The 21,978-nt window shown below is 38.8% G+C and overlaps 1 protein-coding gene across 1 annotated transcript in view; it reads right to left on the reverse strand.

The window, feature by feature from the left end:
• CLYBL (citrate lyase beta like) overlaps window positions 1–21,978 on the reverse strand; it is a 195,805-nt gene that overhangs the window by 83,653 nt on the left and 90,174 nt on the right. The gene's annotated exons all lie outside the window — the stretch shown is intronic.

A 21,978-nucleotide genomic window follows, 5' to 3' on the forward strand; every position in this document is an offset into this window, starting at 1 on the left:
AGAGCGGTTATTGTCCGCATGTACATTTCAATTCACCTCTGGGGATAATGTTTGTTAATTGTATTTCTTTATATAGCAAGTGAAAAAAGGCTGTTCACTCAAAAAGGGACTAAGTGTTCTCTTCTTTCCCTTTGTTCCCACAAGAAGCTAAAGTCACTTCAAGAGGCACTTAATCCCATCATCCATGGTTACAATTGCCTTACAGCATCAATCAAAAAGAATCTGAAGTAAAATGATGCAGCTATATTGTGTAATTAAAAGCAATTCAGGTAGTTATTGCTTGGGGCATTTTCCAAGTCCAAATACTTAAAATGGCACTGCGGGGATGCTAAATACTGTAGTGTTTTAAATTTGGTCAACTACAGTATCTCACAGAGAAAGGGGAGGAATATGCAAAAAAAAAAAAAATCTCCTAGTGTGTATTGTAAAGCGAAAGAAAAGAGGAGGAATAGCTGACATTTGAAGTGACAAAATCTACAAGTCTCCATATAAAAGGGAAATAAAAATATCAAGAAGAGAGAAAAGGAGAGGAAAAAGAAAGGGATGGCAGTTTTCAAGGAAAAGAAATTCCTTGCAATTGTTAAAAAGTTAACATGTGAAAAAATGCTAAGGTTTTCTAGCATGGAAAACAAAAGCTCATGTCACAAGCTTTACCATCAGAATACAGGGCCCTGAAACCTTAGTGCGGTAAACTGAGCAGTTCTTCTTTGGGGGGAAAAAAAAACCACAAAAAAAGAAAAGAAAAAAAAAAAGAAAAAAGAAAGAAAAAAAAATACTTAAGTTAAAAGAGAAGAGCTATGATATTTACTTTTGAAAAAAGTCAGAACTTCAGGAAGGTACTTTACCTAACAACTACCACTAACCCTGATCCAGTTAAGCTAAAATTAAAACTGGGGGGTTATCAACATATAAAATGCCCAGCTTTACATTTTGATTTCTTCCTTTGTTCCAGAGCCACTACAGTAATTTCCCTGACCCTCCAAAAACTAATTAAGAAACCCCCCAAACCTAACCCCTTGCCAGGGTATGCAGAAGCCACCAGCTCTTGTGGTTTGAGATCTCCTGACAAGCAGCTTTTCTTCACAGTCAAAGCGCACTGGAAGAAGCTTTGTCTGATTTGAAACTTTCTCCCCCCCGCCCCGTATGGCTGATAGGACCTCACACTGATCTAACACGGAGATTGATTCCCCTGAAGCTGATGAGAGTCATACAGGTATAAAATTAGACCTTGTCCCTCAAGTTTGAAGAAGGGGAAAGAATAAACCCTAACCCTTTCACGGCATTCTTAGGGAGACAGATAGTCTGCACTGGACCCAGCCTTGTGGACTGAGTGCGGTGGGCTGAGAAACGCTCACAGAAACTCCATGAATTAAGAAATTTAACCCCCTGTAACAACCAGCTTTGGATATCAATAGGGACAGATTGGAGGGGGTTGCTCCTGAGAGTGGTTGCCTGCTGGAAAAACTGCAGTGAGGAGAAATGAAAAGGAGCTTCCAAGTGACCTTTAGCAAGCGCTTGCTCCAACTGATCAGGACACATTGCATTGTAGCCAAAAAATAGAGAGGGGAACCAAATGGGGAAGGAGAGCCCTGCTGTTAAAAAAAAAACCAACAAAAAAACATGATGCAGAGGAGTGTGAGTGGAAGAAAGCAATTTAGGGCTTAAACAGAAACAGTACCAAATCCAAAGTTGCTGGCAAGTAACTTTAGGAAAAATATGTATCTTTGGCTGCTATTTATAATTTTTGCCTATCTCCAGTAAATCAGTGTAAGTCATATAACTGGACACTAGAGCCTTTCCAAGGAAAAGATCGAATGGAAACCAGGAATGTACTGACAAAGGCTTAAAACCATGGATCTGTGAGCCATAAAATGATAAAAGGCTATCATAGGTTAAATAGTTAACCAAACTTTCTCCTCCCACTAGAATTAAACATAAAAAAAGGAAAAAGAAAAAAAAAAAAAAAAAAAAAAGAGAAAAAAAAAAAAAAGACCTTTTATTTACCCCACCATGTTCTTTCAACTACATTTGACCCTGTTGTTTTGGTTCATTCCGAGCTCTACCATGCCTTGAATTGCTTTGACTGAAGATCAGGGGTTTTTTTTCTTCTCAGTTCAAAATGGCCAAATTAGAGAGTGGAGACAAAAAAACCCCAACAAACCCAACAAAAAATACCACCCCACAACCCCCCAAACAAACAAAAAGACCACTGACTTTTTATATTACTAACCTCTTCTGTTTTCAGTACAGCAAAAATAGTTTGATTTTAAGGAAAAGGAAAGTGCTACTGTTCTTCGATTTAATAAGGGAGTTTTTAACGAGATTTAAGCAGTGGCTCAGGGGGACACAGGCTACTGCCTCCTACTAATGGCAACAGGCTGCTTCTCTCAGGCAGCCTGTGTGTGTGTGTTTGCTATCAGCCGAGGTTAATTGGTGTCCTGTCTTGGGGAGCTTTAACATACGTGACATCCAGTCGAGGGTTCACTCCCTTCCTCATGGCATGGATAACTCTGAATTACTCATCCTGCCCATAAAGTATTCCCGAGTTGAGTAGAGCCTCGCTTTGCTTCTACCATTAGTAAAGTTTCTGCTTCCTTGGGATGCTTTCTGCTGCTTAATCAAACCCATATCAAGGCAATGGAAAAGCACTCTGTGACACATGTGCTTTGCTACGTTAACCAAATTAGGGTGTAGTTAAGATAACAATTAACCTCCCTGTCTTCCTAAATATAGATAAATAAAAAACGCTATATACAAACAGTTTTGAAGTTCTAATTTCTGTAAGTAAATTTTAAGTGCTTTCATGTACTTAACTGCTGTTGTGTCTATGTTGCATTTTTAAAATCTACAACACTGGAAAGAGATTTTGTAAAAATGTGTTTAGCTCTTTGTTTTCCCAATAGAAGCTTTTGCAGAACACCTTTTTTACAGAATTGCAACTACCAGCTGCAACAGAAAATTACAACACAAAACCATCCCACATCAGAGGTGAAGACTCAACACCACATCGAGGTTTATAAAGGAGTACACATAAAACTAGCTTTTAACATGTGTGTTGAGAAGTAAGAAGAAATTGCTTTGGATTTATGACATTGATATATGATAAGTTTTGGGTTATTTCTGTTGTGTACAAACCACTAGGCTGTGCAACTCAATGCTTCTGGGGTCAAGCACCTTCCAGTTCAGGCAGAAGATCAGGCACATATCACTAACAAGCTGTCCTCGGAGCTTCCCAGGCCAAACTCTGTCTTAGGAAGTGAATATATGAAAACCACAAACATGTAATGTTTGCACTTTCATAGTCAGACCCATGTTGGTGGTCTCTGCAGAAAAGGTGAACTTTGAGGAGTCTCTTTATGGCTGCAAAGCCACTCTTGCCTCTTCCAGTTCTCCCCTCCAGTTCACTGTCAAGCACTTCCCTTCCTGCTAATTCTGCCCCAATGTGTTTTCACACACACCAACACTGCACTCATGCATGTCTCTATGTACACTTACACAAAAACTGATAAGAATGTTTGGACAGAATTTCTTTTCTCAGTGAATGTGTTTTCCCCCTCTTTCCTTCCCTGTTTCCCCCAGCACCGGTGCCCACACCAGGGTAAAGGGAGCATTCCCAGCACTGAGCTCTTGCAGCTCCTGCCACCGATCCAGCTGTGTGCGTGCAAGGTCAAGATCGAGTCCAGGATTTGAAAATTCAGTGCTAATTACTGTGATTACAGTCCGAGTCCCAAACAGCTAAAGCCTCCTGAGCTGTTTAGAGCAGGCTGCTAACGAGTTATATGTAAAATAAAAAACAGGCACTTGATAAAGTCAGAATCAATAAAGTGCCATTCCTGCCTGTTAAATGACCTTGCAGTAACACAGAGCTACTATGTTCACCAGAGCCTACGCAGGTTAGATATCCATATCCACACAGCAAGAGAGAAAAGGAAAATGGTACAGTCCCTAAAATTGGTTCTGATTTACATCTGAGTTAAAATAAAATTACACTAAAAATGTGACTGAGAACACTTAGCAGAAGGAAATTAATGGCAGGTCAATATACTGGTGCTGCAGAAGTTACAAGAAAGAAGAAATCAGTCACCCACTTTAGGTCGTACAGAATTTTTTATTTTTTATGACCAATTCTCTTCTCTGTAATTTTGGTTATGATATTCTTGGGGATATTTTACCAATTGAATTTCCCTTCATGCTTCTGAGAATTTTTCACTAAACAGGCCATATTTTATCTTGATTTGCAATTTACGGCAGTCTACACTTAGCCGAAGCACAAACAGCTTGACAATTCCTGTACTTAGAAATGTATGTAAATTATGCTACTAAATAAAGCACAGACATTTTTACTACTTAGGAAAAACAAAACAATATTGCAGTCTTCTCTGCACTTTGAGATTGCTCCTGTAAACCCACTCGAGCATGTGCTTAGCCCAGAGAAATCAAAAGGACTAGTCATAGACTTAAAATTAACCATGTGCTTAAGTGCCTGCAGGACTGGGGATTAATTTGGGATTATGAAACTGTTCCATTTCCATGTGTTATTAGGCTATACGTGGGCCAACCTGCTATTTTCAGGTTTTGGCACAGAGACTTGTGCAAAATTGAGACTTGGATGCATGCAGATGCAATCCAGCTGGTGAATATCCTTTAAACAATACAAAGATATTCTATCTCAGCTAGGATAAAAAAAAACAATTGCATGAAATTTTCAGAATAAGATTAAAAGCAAAGATATGATTTATGTTTACACAAGTGTTGTTTTGCAAAAGAATTATTATGAAGAAGTATGATTTTGTATTAAATTGAACTTTTCCAGAATGGTTTCTGTGCCAAATAACTGATCAGCGAAGAGTAATTTAGCAAGAAAATTAGGAAATATGTAACCACTGAGGACCGGAATTATAAAACTAAAAGGCACTGCAATTACATTAAAATAAAAATAAATAAATAATGCAATTACATCAAAGCTGATGCAATATGACAGGGGTAAAAAAAAAAATAAAAAATGAACACACAATGCTATTAGTTCAACAGAAAGTGTAGCTGTGCTAATTGAAAACCAGCCGCTCTCTGTTTTTGAATACCAGCCTGGCGGAAATTTAAAAATATTTCCTAAATGAATGATAAAGAAGAATGCTTGCAAATCCCACAGTGCTCTAGGTAACACTTAACTTTAAAAATGTCCACAGGCAGAAATACTACCCCGCAGTATGGCTCAGGATGGCACAAACAAGCATCTGTGTTTATTTTTTAACTAGTCAGATTTATAAGAGCAATGAAATCCCTACATAAGCATTTTATATTGACCTGATATGGACTTACTGTTTTAACCAGCTTTTTAACTAACTCCACAAGTTAATAAAGGCAACTACATGAATTCTTACTGCCTATACTTTAAGATAAGAAAAACATTCATTAAGCAATATCCAGACTGTTTTAATTATAGGAATATCACTCTTATTTGTAGTATAATGTTCGTTAAGTACAGTATAACATTTTCTTAAAATGCCCCAGAGGCAGTAAAACTCTTGATTAGCTATTAAAAAAAAAAATCTCCCTTAACTTCAATCACAGGAGTTAATGCCTACTGCAATGAAATTCCAGTACTTTTAATCATACAAAAATGTCATATGTAAATCTTATTAACCATGAAAACATTATGTAAGATCAAATTAATTTTCTGTGCTGCTATCACTACTCAATGTTGGCAAAATGTAGGAATATTTCTATGACAGTTGTGGTAGTAACAATAATATGCCCAGCCCTATTTCCTTTGAGAATGAAATCAGCTGAAAACCAGATCTTATTTTATTAATTTCAAAAGACAGCAGGGAATGCCCCAAAAATCTGACTTCTATATTTTCTCGGCTTTTGACTATGACACTGTTCAATTATCCAAAGTTAAAACATACAAAACAAATAGCAGTGCTGGGATTAAATAACCTTATAGAGACTGCAGAACTTTCTTGTTCTCCAGTAAATCAACACCTGGCAAAGCTTTATTATCCAATAATAAAATTTCCTTTTCCTTCTGCCTTTCATTATGTCAAAATAATTAATATTATTACTGATTTTGTACAGATGAAACACCTACATTTTCTTCAGTATTTATCCTATATCTGCCCATTATTCCAAGTATCCCCATAACAAACAAAAAAACCCTTTTCTTTTTTTGTTCGCTAACAACACCAAGGATTAGAAAAATAATGAACAACATGATGCATTAAAAATTGCAACATTTTAAAGTGCACAATGAAATACAATTTTCTGGGTTTTGTATCTCTGATTTTGTATTTCCAAGCTTTTCTTTGCAACAGTCAAAGCCAGAAATTCTCTTTAAAAGTGAAAAAAAAAAATAAAAAAAATTAAAGGTGACATTTTAGGAAGCCAGGCTTAAGGAAATACCAAATATTGTGAAACTAATGATAAAAAGGTGACAGCTGTGAATTAACTTTGATCTTCCACACAAACAGCTGAAGGATATCTTTATTACATGGAAGCAGGCATGTCAATCCCCAACTCAGCAGCAGCCCTCTGCAATTCTCTCCTTGCTAGGGTCAGTAAACTAAAAATGGCAGTTTTAGTGCCCACCAGCCTTTTCAGGCTCAGCACCCCACTAGCCACTTAGTTCCCCTTAGTGGGTGATACTTCTACACAGTGCTACCAAGGAAGGGACAAATCCCTCACCCAACTGAGCTGGTGGGTCTGGTCCAGCCGCCCTGTGGGTGCATATTTGGGGTATGTGTTCCAAGTCCCAGGTGCACCCCTCAAGGGGAGACTCAGCCATAACCCTCCTCCTGACTCAGGTGGTTCATTAAACACCTTGAGGAGGTGACCATGCTTGGAGGTGATGAACCTCACCTTGGGGTGTCCACAGTGAGGAGCAAATTTAGAGGAGCACATGGGTTAAATCATCACAGCCCATCCTACCAAGGATGAACTTTGCTGTGTAGGCAATCTCAAAGACCATAAAGGTGCCAAACCTACGAGGGCACGTAATGTGAATGGGTGATGGAGGAAAAATGTTGCCAAGAGACATATTTTAATACTAAATCTAGAAGCCTGTTGTAGAAAAACCCATTTCTAAGCTACTTTTATCATTTAATTATCTCTAAACATTTTCACAGAACTCTTCAGATCAGCTTTGCCACATCCCAGGAGACTCAGAAACTGGTCACAAACCCATGATTTCCACCTCCCAGTTGCAGGCATTCCAGATAGTCCCACTTGATGGTCAGGCAGCCACTGATGTGGGCACCTTATGCAGGTTGGAATTTTAAAAATCATCATTATCAAGAGACAGGGCGAAAATCAACTTCTCTGCAAAACAATATGATTTTATGCTCACACACACACACACACAAGTCAAATTATCAGCTAACAGCCACTCTTGGGGCACTGAGAGCACCTGACAGGCCTTGTTCCGTAAAAGTGCAAGTGCAAGCGCTCTTATTACACTCTCTGTGGGAGTTTCTTATCTGTGTTTCCCAGGTGAGATTACTTGCACAGTTATGGTTGCTACAGCATGAATTTACCGTGGCTGGTAAACACATGAGAAAGCCAACTGAAACTTAGGTAAAGCTCAAGAATCAAAGCTGCTATCCTCCCCAGTGGCCTTGTTTAACAGGTGCTTCTTTTACCTCAAATACTTCAGTTTCATTAAATGTGGACTTCCTACCCCCCTGCATCTCAACACACATCAACATCTTTGATCCTCCTCCTTCAAAATAAAATTTTAGACACCAGTTCTGTTATTGATGGCTGCCTAGTGGGGAGGGAAGAGCTGGACATGGCTGGGAAAGAAAGGAAGAGAAAAGCAGGAGAAAGGGTCACCAAGCACTTGCTTGTGAGCACCATGAATGAGAAATTTTTCCAGACTGCCCCAGTTTAAAAGTGAGGAATTTTCTTTCTCTGAATTCTCTACACAGGGTGTTCAATATCTATTTTTAAATAAGTGAAGAAGAAAAATACACTGCCTTCCTTGCAACCTGCACAAATAAAGAAAATGGCTTTTATTTCATAATGATTACATACGATATATAAGCAAAAGTCCTGGATTACATGAAAATACAATCTATAATCAGAAATAGGATTAGGTCTGTTTCCATATAACAGTTTTTACAACATTTAAATGAGCAGCTGTGTTTCTCTAAGTAAATGTTATAGCACTACACATCTTTATAAAAGCTGAACAATTTACATACTCTTTGAGCTCATTGATACCTAACTTCGTGGAAAAAAAAGCTCCCTGTGAAAATACATAAAGGCATCACATTGTTTTCCTTCAAGTCTTCTTTAACAACCTCTGTCATGAACATAGGTTCAGACTTAAGGAAATGAGATAAATGAGATAATGACATACGTCTTTTATCCTGCACTGGATAAAGAGAAAATATGTTCCATTACTGTAACTGCCTACATTTTTTTGTTCAGGTATCATTTTAGACATACTTTAGTCCAAAGGTGAAAAAATAAAATTAAGATACATTTTAATTCTGAAGAACATGTCAGTAATCTGTGCTAATATAAACAAAGTACTTATCTCAAAGCTGAGGTTGTATTTATGGATGTTGGATGGTTCAAGGCATCAATTTTAGTTACACATCTCCCCTTCTTTCACATCATCTCTTACCCTGATGACAGGAAGAATGTTATGGTTGTTTCAGTTTTTATCTTCCTGAATAACAGTTTAGTTGAGGTAGTGTCTCAGTAATGGCAAAATTTGTTGTCAGACACAAGCACCAGATGCACTGGGAAAAAATGGTGGCATATCCACTCTTTTCTGAGAACACATCCAGCCCACAAAGCCTTTCCTCCATTTTTGAGTCATTTGAGTTTAAAAGAGAAAATGCAAAATAACAACCTCACCAGCTCTGGGTGGAAGTGAAAACAAAATGTGAGACATGGGACAGACAGTATGATATCCCCACTCTTAAAGGTAAGGTTTGTTTTTGACTTGCAGCGACAATAGTCAGAGGTGAATATTCATTTATATGTGCACATGCTTATGTTTCTATATTTATGTGCCTGTATGTATATCTACGTATACTAAGTATTTATTTGTGCACATATAAATGTACATGTATGTACACATGCATGTGTATAAAAAGACTCAATGTGGCATAGTACAACCGTAGCATGTACCAATCAAAAGCAGGAAAAAAAAATTATTCTCCATAAATCTAAGAAATAATAAAATGGGGGGTTTTTTTCACTGTTTTTAGTCTCAAATGGTCCTCATACTTTGCTGGAATAAACTGCCTTTTTCTGTATCTCCAGCAACAATATTAGGGTGGGAACTCTCCAATGAAATCCAAAGTCTTCTTAGGACCCCATATACACGAAACAGAAGGTTATTCCATCACTAGTTATCGATGACAGGGCCTTGCTTTTGCAATGCTTGCGGTCTTTGCATCATACACTTTACATCCGCACACCGAGGGCATCCTGCATATCTTGCAAGCACGAGTGTGACCCTGCAGATTTACAGCAGCTATGGACTGCAGGCATATCTCAGTGAGCCAAAGCAGCTCTGCCCCTAGCATTACTGCTTCCTATCTTTGCTAAACCTCTGCCAGAGCAAAGCAAGCAACATGCTATTTCACACAAGCGACACTCCTTCCATTTCATCTCTTGGACCTCCATATTTTTAGCCATTAAAATGTAGGAGAACAATTTAACATCTTCCTTTCCTTGTCCCTGCTCAAATTATTTTGGTGGGCAAGGGGGGAATTTATGGGCTGTTTCATCAATACTCCACTACTATATGATAATAGGTGGGAAGAAAGACAACTTTTTGGCAAAAATAGCCATTTATAACGGTAGCCAGAGGCACTAAACTGGGCTGCAAAAGGGAGGGAAATAACTAATTTCTTTTTTACCTTTTGAGAAGCAGCAGGACAAGGGTGGGCATTCCTTTACCATGATGATCTTAAGGGTCTTTTCCAGTCAAAAGTATTCTATGGGCTGTTCTCCACCCCGCTGCTGAGGCTGCATGGTTCCTGTGCCCAGGCTGGGCTGTGAAAACCACAGCTGAGCAAAACAGATTCAAGAGCCCTGTAGAAACAGTGAAGAAAGGCATGTTCCTGGGAAGACTTCCATGCCCATCTTAGATAGCTGGACCTGAATGGATATGCACTTAGGCTATTTGTATGACTTTGGAATAGCTGAAAGGTCATTACCACACTGCCAGTGCTAGTGCTGTGTTTAAAATTTTATTTGGCTATTTATTACAACTGTCTCTTTGGAGGTAATGTTGTTCCATTGCTGGACATTCCCAATGCTCTAGAAGGTAAATCCCAGCATTGAGCACAGTCAAAGAAAAAAAAACTGGCGCAATCTGTCCTGAAACAAATACAGTTTTGCTTTCAACAAATACAGTTACATTTGGGGGTCTTATAAAGATACTTTGCTTAGGTTCCTGTACTAAGCAGATACAATGTAAATTGTTTTCCCACAATGATAACAGTCATGCCTGCTAACTTGAGTATTTCAAGGATGTTGCTAGTTTTGATCCACAAAAATTATATAAATACTTTTAGGTACATTTATCCATGCTTCAGGAGCTTAGATTAGTTAGAAAAATAAATAACAAGTAGTTAAGTTTTATGTGATTTAATATATACTAGTCTTAAAATATTCTGGTTTATTGTTTTCTAACCTCTGGAAAAATGCTGCCTACTATGAAGAAAACAAACAGAAGACCAAGATGCCTTGAATTATGGAGCAGCATAGATACCAGACCCTGGAGAGATAAGTGAGGCTTCAGTATGTTGATTACTCTGTTACTCAACTAGATGTGTACCTCTTGGTTCAAAATACACTTTTATTACTCTCTACACCTTTTCCATTGCTCGGAAACCAGCAACCAACAAACCAATATTTACTCTAGCAGAAGGAGTTTTAGGGTGGCTTTGAATGCAGTGGAAAGAGGAGTCACAGATGGGAAGTCAAAGATGAGAAGTGCGGGGGTGTGAGGGAGGAAGCAAAAAAGAGACAGCAGGATCTTGATTCAGCAAAGTAGCTGAGCACAATGTGAAGAGTCTGAGGAGTCTAATAGTGTCACTTGACCAAGCACCTTCTTGAATCAGAGCCTGGTTCAGGAGCCTTCCAGTCAAAGCCTAGGGAAGAAGCCGTGTAAACCACACATAACAAGCGGTAGCTCGGCATGCAGAACAGAAATTCGGTGGGAACTTTGATGCCAACACCAGAAGTTCTTCTGAAACATCATAACCGACCTGTTACCTCACTTTGCAGAGAAAGCAGAAAAATGTTTCTACTTGCCCTACACACTCTTTTCCTGCATACAAGTGATCATTTTAATGTAGGTCTCTACATTGTTTTGCCAGCATTTAACACTGCATAAAAATAAAATAACTTCAGCTCCCTGCGATGCAGCATGAGCGACTGAACTTCCCTTTAGTAGCCAGAAATGCATCCATTAAATGTGTGAAATGCTAAAGGTAACAGCATCCAACAACAGAAAATGAGGCAAAAGGAATTTAGACCAACCTCAGGAACCAGTTTGCCAAAATTATGGGTGGATGCTAGGGGAAAAGGACAAGTAATACAGGGACAGATGGCTAAGCAAAAACAAAAGCCATTATCTAAAACCTGGCTAAGGAAAGCTTAGCAACTGATTGTTTAACAGAAGCAATTAAAAAGCTTGATTAAATATAGTACTATCAATAGTCTGTGTTCTAAGGAATTAGAAAACGCTGGACTTGCTGCCATTTGTGGCAGTATTAATATTAAATACTTGCTGTGCTCACGTTATAAATACTAAGGTGCACACATTTTATACATAATGGGCATTTCTTATCCCTATTCAAGCTCTAGACCGATAATCAAAGCTTTAGTGACTTGTCAAGTCTTAGAAAACTGCAACAGGGCTCTGCAAGCAGTCTGCTACTCAGGAGATCTTGCTGAAGTATGACAGCCTTCCCCTGCCTTCTTGATTCCAGCCCCCCCAACACATGCATGCATATAGTCCTGGAAAACCGTAGTAGGATGAGAAGGCTTTGGCCATGTCCCCACAGGATTGAGGGTTACTCCAGAAGAGCAGCAGCACTTTCTGAAGGTGCCCCACCTGCACCACCATGGCTGGTGGCAACCATGGATCGAGACTAGAGAGAAAAGCATGGGAAGTGGCCAAAGTGGCACAAAGCAGATACATCTTCTCATCATACCAGGGTAAGGACATGCAACCTCTGGCAACCCTATGGGAGGCTGTTGCATAGGCTAGCGTAGCTCTGACAGCCCCCTGGCATCAGGTCGAGTCCTGGGCATCCTGCAGTGCTCTCATGAAGCCCACATAAAGCTGCAGCTGTGGGAGATGCTACTGCTGTCCATGCTGAGAGCAGGCACATGTATTGCACAGTTCAATCCCTCTGCCCCATACACTGGAGAATTAACTCCAAATGAAATGTCTGAATCACTGCCTGCAGCCCCAGTATGAGCACTGCTCTCTCAAGGCAGCATGGCATGAAAAGTTGCACAAGTCATGCAATGTAGCCTTCTGTCAGCTATACATAGCCCAAAATTATGGCTGAACCTGTCTGCCATCACTGCCTCATAGGAACAGTCTGATCCAACAGGCCTTATTCATACAAGCAAGTGATGTTTAGTTCTTTTTCCATACTTTCCTAGTACTTTAATTATTTTAGTAACTAGTTGACATGCATTGTTTCAATGTACCGGATCTCCAGGGTGGCACCATCAGTTTGCAATAAGGGTTTCTTTAAGGAAAGAAACAGCTTCTTAATTTTTTTATTTAAAAAAGTTAATAATTACAGGAACACTAACAGTGTTGCTATAGTTACGACTATATCAGCCTTTCATTTACAACTCCCCGTTTTCAAGGGTCAATAACTCAGTTGTCAAAAATCCCACTGGGCGGAAGCCTGACACACATCTTAGACATACATTGAACAAATGCATAAATAAAAATAATCTGTTTCACACTTGTGAACATCTTGATTCAAATCAGTCTTTATGGATGATATTTTGAGCATTTAACAGTAGTGGGGTTTTTTATACATACTTTTTTGGCAGACAGATCACCTTTTAGGTGGTTTTGCCTGCTGCCACAGGGAAAGGAGGAAGAGCCACCGCTTTCTCCTCCAGCCATTTCATTCCCCACCACCAGAAAGGAAGCAATTCTGGACCTGCCCGCTACACTCCCAACAAAACTTCCTGAGGATTTTTTAGGCACAAAAGCTTGACGCGCATGTGCAGCAGCTGGATTACCACAATAGACCACATCAAGTGAGTAAACCGAAAACTAAGAAGGATTTACACAATGACCATAGTGGCTCCCTGGGAGCCGTTACGGTCTATCAGGTCAAAAATCCACTTTTTAAAGAGAGCCTAAATATGTGTATACCCAACAGGGCCTTGAGTCTCCAGAGCGACTAGCACACACATTTTCAAAATGAGCCAGGGAAGAGAAGGGAGATTACACCAAACAACGTAAAGAGGAATTTTTTTTTTACAAGGAATAAAATATATATCATGCAAATTCTGAAGACCTGTATTTAAAGAGAAAAAAATCTAAGATTAGCTGAGAAATAGGATGTAATGTGATTTCTTAATTGACAAAAACAGGTCCTTTTATTTTTTTTTTAGTGCTGTTTTTTTTTTTTTTTAATGAAAATTCAATGAAAAAGGAAATTTCCCACAAAACCAAATAAATTTTAAAAATAAAAGTTACGTTTCACAAGATATAGAAATAATGCAATTGCAGCCGGGTTCTGAGTTTCAGTTCTGCTGCATTTCAAGTCTCCGGCCACGGCACAAGTTAATAACACAGCTGAGCTTTGGCTTTCTTTACTTCTCTCCCATTGTGTCAGAAAATGAACAAGTTATTCGAGACAGTAATTTTCCCTTAAAAGTCACCTCTATTTTTTCCAAAGAGAAATCTGCAATAAATCATCAGCCTACTTACTTTTTCTTCTTCCCCTTCCTTTACATGCCATATTTGTTCCTGCAGCAAACCTGTAAGAGAACACTTTCTCTCTATGACCTGAGATAACGGTAATGTTGAAAGAATGGCCTCACTTGTCAAAGATTAGAGGGCTGTCTGCAGCCTACACTCCTCTTTACTAGAGCCAAATAGGCCCAATAAATGCTAATACTCAGCATGACGCATCCAGAATGTTAAGCCTCAACACTGACTAAGAAGAAAGTATCACAAATTTACTGAAATTATCTATAGCACAATAGAGGAGAGAAGGAATTAATCAAAGTCTCTCTCTTAATGCAATGCTTGATTGAACTATCCCAATCCCTTTTTAAATAGGATAACCTAGTGGCAAGTGACCCCAATGACACATCCTAGAGAGGTACACAAGTACCACTTGTTCGATTTTTTTTCTTTTATGACCTCATTAAGAAGGATTTTGAAGATTGTTCCTGAATATGAGAACAAAGTGTCTCAAGATATCTCTGGCTTTTCATGTCTTTAGTGTTTTGCCATTGAAATGGCTTTTGAACCAGTGTTTATAAACTAAGCATGTGCACAGGCATTAAAAATTAAATTGACAAAAGCTACTTTTGCTTAAATGCAAAGACTAGCTAAGTCTCCAAGAAACAAGAAAGTTTTGCCAAGACGAACTCATGATCGCATCTCTCCCCCACCCCATTCTCCCTCTCTCTCCTTCCCTGTTATAGACCCCATTAATTAGGTTTGGCGGCAGTTTTCCCTTCCTTATCAGAGAAGAGAGAGTCTGCCAAATCTGTGAGTGTGAAAATACTCCATCGCCAGTAACATTTTTTCCTAAGTGTTTGTTGATTCCATGCTTGGATTTAATATTGAGGATTCTATTTTATAACCAGAAACAAACAAACAGATTTATAACTGAAGACTGAAAGGCAAACAGCAAAAAAAAGCAAGCCAAGTACTGAACCTAAATGTAGCATTTTTATTGACTTCTTAGAAACCAAATAACCTGGCATATTAGTGTGTGCATTCTGCAACAGACATTCAGCCCCATTGTACTACTTAGAAGAGAATAAAAAGAAACCCTACTGTTTGAAATCCAGCGGAACATCCCCACAACAGAGCACAACTGTTCCCTCATGCATGAATGGGAAGGAGATGAAAGAAAAGATGGACTTCTGAGGTACAGCAAAAAACAAAGACAACAAAAGTGCTGATCATGAGGGAATGACACAACTCATTGCTGCAAAAAGGATGAGAGAAAGGAGCTCAAACAATGGTGCAGACAGCTAAGTGACATGTAGAAGAATTGAAAAATCTACAGAAGTGTCTTTTCTTTCCACACTTGATGAGAAACAATTAAATGTTGGTACATCTGTCATAAAAAAGATAATTGAAACCTGTTACCATGATTATAGATGGTAACTTCACTACCAAAACTGTAACTGTCCAATTAAATGTTGCCCCCTCTGTTATCTACACCACTTGTTAAAATGAAAAAAAAAATAATCCCAAACAGCCTTTAATGCTTGTGATGATTTACCACCAGTATAGCTGTTACAAGCCATAGAGCTGAACTGGCACGTTTTATAAGGTAGATGCTTAGACTCTAGGGTACCTACGTCTATTTGTACACACACAGATGGGGAAGGCAGGCACACATGGGTGCACGCAGGCTCACATGCGTGAGCGCATGCATTCATGCACACGCTCTCCCCTACCCACCAGTGAGGATGAATTTTGCAAACAGCTGAGGTTTTCGACAAGGAATCAAAAAAAACACAAGTAGTTGCCAGAAGCCTCACTAGGTGTTTACTCCCCTGAAGGTCCACCAGCCTGCGAGAACAATGCTGAGCTAAACTAATCCACTGACTGTTGCTACTTGCTTGATAACATGCAACATCCCACAAAACTGCAAAGCAGTTATTGACCCTGTCAGAATACCTGATTAATGGATAAACGCTGTAATTGATTAGCAAAGAAGTGTGAATTAAAACAGAATACAGCATCAATAATGAGCCACTGACAAAAGGTAGCTGACATAAAATGTAAAATGGTAGCCTGAAGCCATATCTCATCAAAGACATGCATTTCTTAAAACCAGAAGAAAACACCACCCCCCCAAAAAAAAACCACCAACATCCCAACCCCACAAGCACAGTGTCCTGTTCTCTGCATTCTTCAGGCTTTTCTCTTGGTAATGATTAAACCACCAGCAAAATGTTATGGGAACTACTTGTGAATCCACCTTCATACATCAAGCCCTGCAAGGCAGTTAAATGACTCCATTATCCACCAGGCTTCTCTGCTCTTAAAGAAATGTGCTGCTCTCCATTTTATCCCAGTGAGATTTGATTTTGAAGAGGTTCCAGGCACAGCCAAGGCTGCCTTCAGTGGGGAGCATGGGCAAATCCCCCCAATTGTAGGTAAATGAGGGAGCCCCACAACAGTGTCACACCAAGGAGACAACTTAGAGTCACAATCATCACATTGTTAGACTTGTTTTCCATTTCCTTAAGGGCCTTAGGAGGCCAAATGATCCCACTTTTGTTCCTTTTTCTATCCAATTTAATCCTACTCTAAGGCCCTACATTATGCCTGACATTATATGAAATAGATTATACAGATTTTATATAGCACCCACAAACATGCATGTGATGCTTTCTGCTGCAGGAAAGTGATTTTAATAATGCAGTGTCAAAAGCACTGAGTTGCCTCTTTTCTTGGCACCTGTATTGGTCTTCCCATTATTTAGGCACCACATATTACTCTGTGCATTAGGCAAGTTGACACACCTAATGTAAGGCCATCAAACGTACCAAAGCTGTCCTGATACAGGCAGAAGGAAACATTAGCTTGAGTAGACCACTTAATGCAATTACATTGCTCTGACTTCCCTGACCTAACTCACTCAGAAGTAATTTAAGCATTTCTATAGACATTGCAGTGTATCAAGCAAACATAGTCTCGGCTCAAAATGGTTGATGCTACAGGGTAAATCTTTTGGAAGTGTCTGTGTGTCCTTTCCTCCCCTTAAGCTAAAAGCCAGAAGTTGTTAAACCAAAGATACTTGCTTGGCCAAAATACAACTAATGAAAATCAAGAGAATGGCATTACTGTCTTGCAATAATTCTCTCTAAATTGTCTTTAAGTTGATTCTGTCAATTTGATGTCCATTTTACATTCCTCTGTAAAACATAATGTAACAGTTCTACAAGCTCACAGATACATATTGAGAGACACAGTCCTTTGGAAATCCATATATTTTGGAATTTTTTAAATTTTTTTTCAATTAGATAACCATGATACTTATTTTGGCTGCAGAATGATTTTTCTGCTTCCCTAGCTGCTTCAGAACTGCTCCAGGTACCATGACCTTTTCAGTGGCATCATGACTTTCTAAGTTAAAAATATTTCCTGACTCAGGAGTAGATTTCATCCTACCAAGCATATTTAAAACATTACTTGTGCAGATGATCCCTGCTGTCAGCCAAGAGAATCAGGTATTTCCAAAGAACAAGTAATCTAGCAGGCAAGCTTGGCATCTTTGTGTTGGATTACTTGCCTTCTAGATACACCTCTCTCCCCTTACGAGCTGTAGAAGTTACCCAAACAACTTGCACTTTAAAAGCTACAACAACATCACAAGGACTCTGTCTTAGTAATTTAAAATAATTGCAATTAAGGAGGCTTTTAACCCTTCCTATTGTATTGCAGTGTTCCCCATTCTCAGCAGCTCTTTGTGAGGACCAGGGATGGAAAAATGAAGTGTGCTCTGATGGGCCCCCACCCCACTGCAGAACAGCTCCAGTCCAGGATAAGCCCCCTCTCACAGGCACTCTTTTGTACTAAAATATGGAGGAGGGACAGGTCACTGTGTATGTGAAAAATGTCCCAGGGAAGGGAAGCCTGCATCCCCCCTGTTGCCCAGGCTCAGAGATCCTGTTCTCCAGGCTACCAGGTATTTTGGGGAAGGCTGGGGTGTAGGTAACATTTTGGTCAGATAAACAGTCATTGGTATTTCTTTCTTGCTCAGTTTCAATGGGATGAACAGGGGATCCTCTACCAAAAGAGCAAATGCCCAGATGACTTTGGTATTTTTCAGGGTGATGGTGGGACTGAGCCCAGTTCTCACTGCCCAGGCAGGAGGGGTAGCACTGGAATATCAAAAAGATGGTGGGCACTAAAGCACTCTTATTTGAAGAAATACAGAAGCAGACCTGCTCACAGTTCAGCTGCTTCTTGGAACAACTGCTTTACCTGCCTTATTCCAAAGAGCCTACTGGTGTCAGCTCCTGAGTGCTGGGGGACAGGTGCCCGAAACCCAGTACAGGAGCTTGCAAATCAGAATGGCAGAGCTCACATCATCAACAATAATGTGGAAAACACCAGCTTCCCACTACTTTTTACAAAACCTGAATATATATATTTATTTATTTATTTATTTATTTATTTATTTTCAGAAATGAAATCTCATCTTCTTTCCTTAAGGGTTTTTATATTGTACATAAAACGTTTTTCCAGCAGTCCAAAAGAGGTGCATGCCAAAAATAATATAAAAAAGAGACAAAGTTACATTGATTTCAATGTAAGCAGGATTAGGCCCTTCAACATACTTTTTTTTTTTTTTTTTTTTTTTCTGTTTGGGGTGCAGAGGTGGTGCAGGTAGGGAAGAGGAGAGCAGAAACTTTGGCAGTTGAAGGTTCAGCTTGATCCCCAGAACTTTTAAAGAAGACATTCTTCTCCACGGCTATTGTCAGAGCTGGAGACAAAACAAGTAGAGGCCCTTTCAGCTGCTGAACTTAGCCAAAAAGCCATTTGTAACTCCTGCAGAGCTCTGCTTTTATAGGTCAGGGCAAAGTCCATAAAGATTTTCTCTCTTTTTCACTCTCTTTTGGAAGATCTGGTCAGAACCCAGAAACTTAGCTCAAAAATTAGAAAAAAACCCACTTCAGTACATTCAGTACAGCATGGTGTTTTAACCACAGTTTTCTGATTCAGAGTTATATTTTACTAGTAGTCACAGACACCTATGGCAGTCATTGGTTCCCAAGACCCCATGAAATTTTGGATTGTTTGGGTCTTCAGATATCTCAGTATCTAAAGATCTCAATATGGGTCAAATAGGAGTTCTGGAATTTAATTTTGTTTCTACTCTCTTAACATCACAGACCTGTAACACAGTTTATCAGAAACATTTTGATACCAATTAGTAGGCACTAAATTTTTCTTCCTAATAAAATACAATAAAATTGGCCTGGATAATATGGGCACAAGGAACCACAAAGGAAATGCCAGGCTAACAGCCTTGCTCCATTTTTGCATCTGACTACTGGGGCAAATTCAGTTTCCTAGAATCTCTGTCCAGCTCCACTCTCAAGACTGCTTGAGTATGCAGCCCTGAACTATAATATGTGCCCTGAGAGGTTATTATGGTTATCTCAAGACCTGGGGGATCAGATTCTCACTTTAAAATTCTTGCCCTCCCCTCACCAAGTGCAACTGGAACAATTTACTATGAACAAGCAAACAAGAACAGAGTAAATACTACAGAATGGAAGTACTGTAAATACAACAGTATAAAAAGAAATACAGTAAAACTGACTGAAAAAAAAACAAGGTTTGAAAAATTAATGAAAGGAACACCAGAGCTGTACAGTTAATATCAAAGCAAAAATTAGTATTTTATCACAGCAGAACATTTTAGAAACTCACATACTCAGCATTCCTGATCTCACCAAGTGCAACTGGAACAATTTACTATGAACAAGCAAACAAGAACAGAGTAAATACTACAGAATGGAAGTACTGTAAATACAACAGTATAAAAAGAAATACAGTAAAACTGACTGAAAAAAACAAGGTTTGAAAAGATTAATGAAAGGACACCAGAGCTGTACAGTTAATATCAAAGCAAAAATTAGTATTTTATCACAGCAGAACATTTTAGAAACTCACATACTCAGCATTCCTGATAAAAAAAAAATGTTCTCCATGACCAAATAGGAAAAATAAATGCTATTACCTAACTTCTGGCATACATTAAAGAGAAGCAACTAAAAATACATCTTCTACCTATGAGATCACATGGCAAAATCAATGATAACCACAAGGCTTTCAGAAAATGGTATATCCAAAGCCTGCTAAAACCAAATAAAATCTCTAATGTGCAGGTGTTGAACTATTGGTAAGCAGGGGGACTGGCTGGCCTATGTTGCTGTTTACAGTGGTGATGGATGAGTGATATTTGAGTGGGTCATAATGTTTTTCTGATATTTTATAAGATGAAACTATGTGCTTTGTTTCACCCCAAGAAGCATTCCAGCTTTTTAGCATATTATTTTCTGCTAGTTCAAACCCTGATAGGTTGGTCTACACTTGATAAATGCCATAATTTCTTTAAAACATTTTTAATACTACCTAAAGACATTATCTAACATTAATTTACATTACAACTGAGGACATGAAAGAAAAGCTCCAGATATAATGACAAATCACACCAGTATACACAGTTTTTCAGAGCAAAGCACTGCTAGCACTGAAGTTGGCCAGTCACACATAAAGGTAAACAGAATGTGCTGTTTCTTACATGAAATTATTACAGATCTCAGTTCTTACCAAATCAATACTGTGCAATCTTAATAACATCATTGACTTTATCAAATGCTATTCTGGTATCCTCATGCAAAGTGGCCCAGCTGGAGTATGCATCTAACAATGAGACAATACTAACTTTTTTGAAACCAGTACAATGTATTTCTTTTCTACATTCAGGTTCCCCTCTGACTGCAGAGTGAGGAAGGTAGTTGAAGAAAAAATTCGCCAGTACAATCTGTTTCCAAAAACACTGAGAATTTGGACACAGCTCAGAATAATGACCAGTATTTTTACAGATTTTGTCCTATACACATTTTGTACTATTACAAATTAGATGAAATTCTGCCCAGTGGAGTTTATAGAAAACTCCCGTGTTGTAATTGTACCATGGCAAATTTCCCTAGCACGTAGTTAGCAGTGACATGAGATGTACTGAGATAAAAGGTTTGTCCAGGTTTGGTTTTTGGTTTGGTTTGGGTTTGGGTTTTTTTTGTTTTGTTTTGGGTTGGGTTTTTTTGTTATGCCTTTTTTGGATGCCTTTACCTTTATACGATAAGATTTATAGCTGTATGAAATCCACTCCCAAAACAAGTAAATAGGAAACTTCGGGGCTTTGTAACAGTGTCCCCCCCCAAAAAAAAGCTTCTAGATGAAAAGACTTTCTCAATCGGTATCTTAAGTTCACTAGTGTTGTAAGCAATTCACTTTTAATTACTTGCCCCTGAAGAAGTGCTAAAGAAGAAAAAACAGTTCAAGAAATCTTCATAATAAATGGAGGCCTCTGGCAAATGTTCAATCTTCATGCAAACTCTTCTGCAGCCATAGGGCTAAGACTGGATGGGTTCTCTCAATGGGTGCCTAATATTCCTTAAATTTTGCCCAACAATATATTGTGGCAAAATCAAGTGGGTTGTGCTTAGAGTCAGCAGTAAACCAGTAGTCTTCTTTTTAACCCTGTGTCTTCAGATCAATGTGCTAGCATTTTTCTATGACTTGTGGTGACCTTTTATAATTAATTTGGAAGAACTTAGTGACTTTCACATGAGCAACATACACCTTTTTCATGTTTCTGTAGAGAAAATTAATTGCAGAGCACTCCACATAAGATTTTGCTTTTTAAAAGTCTTCCACTTTTTAGAATAAGACATAAAAATATCACATTGAAAATAACCACAAGGTTTTAAGAAAAAAGGACAGAGTTTACAGATGGTTTGCTCTAAAAAGGTATGAAACTAGGATCCCTTCAGTCCTCTGAAAATGTCATACAATAACTCGTGGTGCAGGGTTTTTTTTTCTGATCTTCCTCTCTGTTTCTACCCTGAGTGTGCCAGATTACTATTACATACAATGTTATTCTGTTTTGGACCAGACAGTTCTTAATTATTCCCAAATAGTTACAGGCACACATACCCCAAACCCCGACGCTTGCTTCTGATATTCCTGCT

Source organism: Chaetura pelagica, unplaced genomic scaffold, assembly GCF_000747805.2.
Source record: "Chaetura pelagica isolate M959 unplaced genomic scaffold, ChaPel_1.0 scaffold29, whole genome shotgun sequence".
NCBI lineage: Eukaryota > Metazoa > Chordata > Aves > Apodiformes > Apodidae > Chaetura > Chaetura pelagica.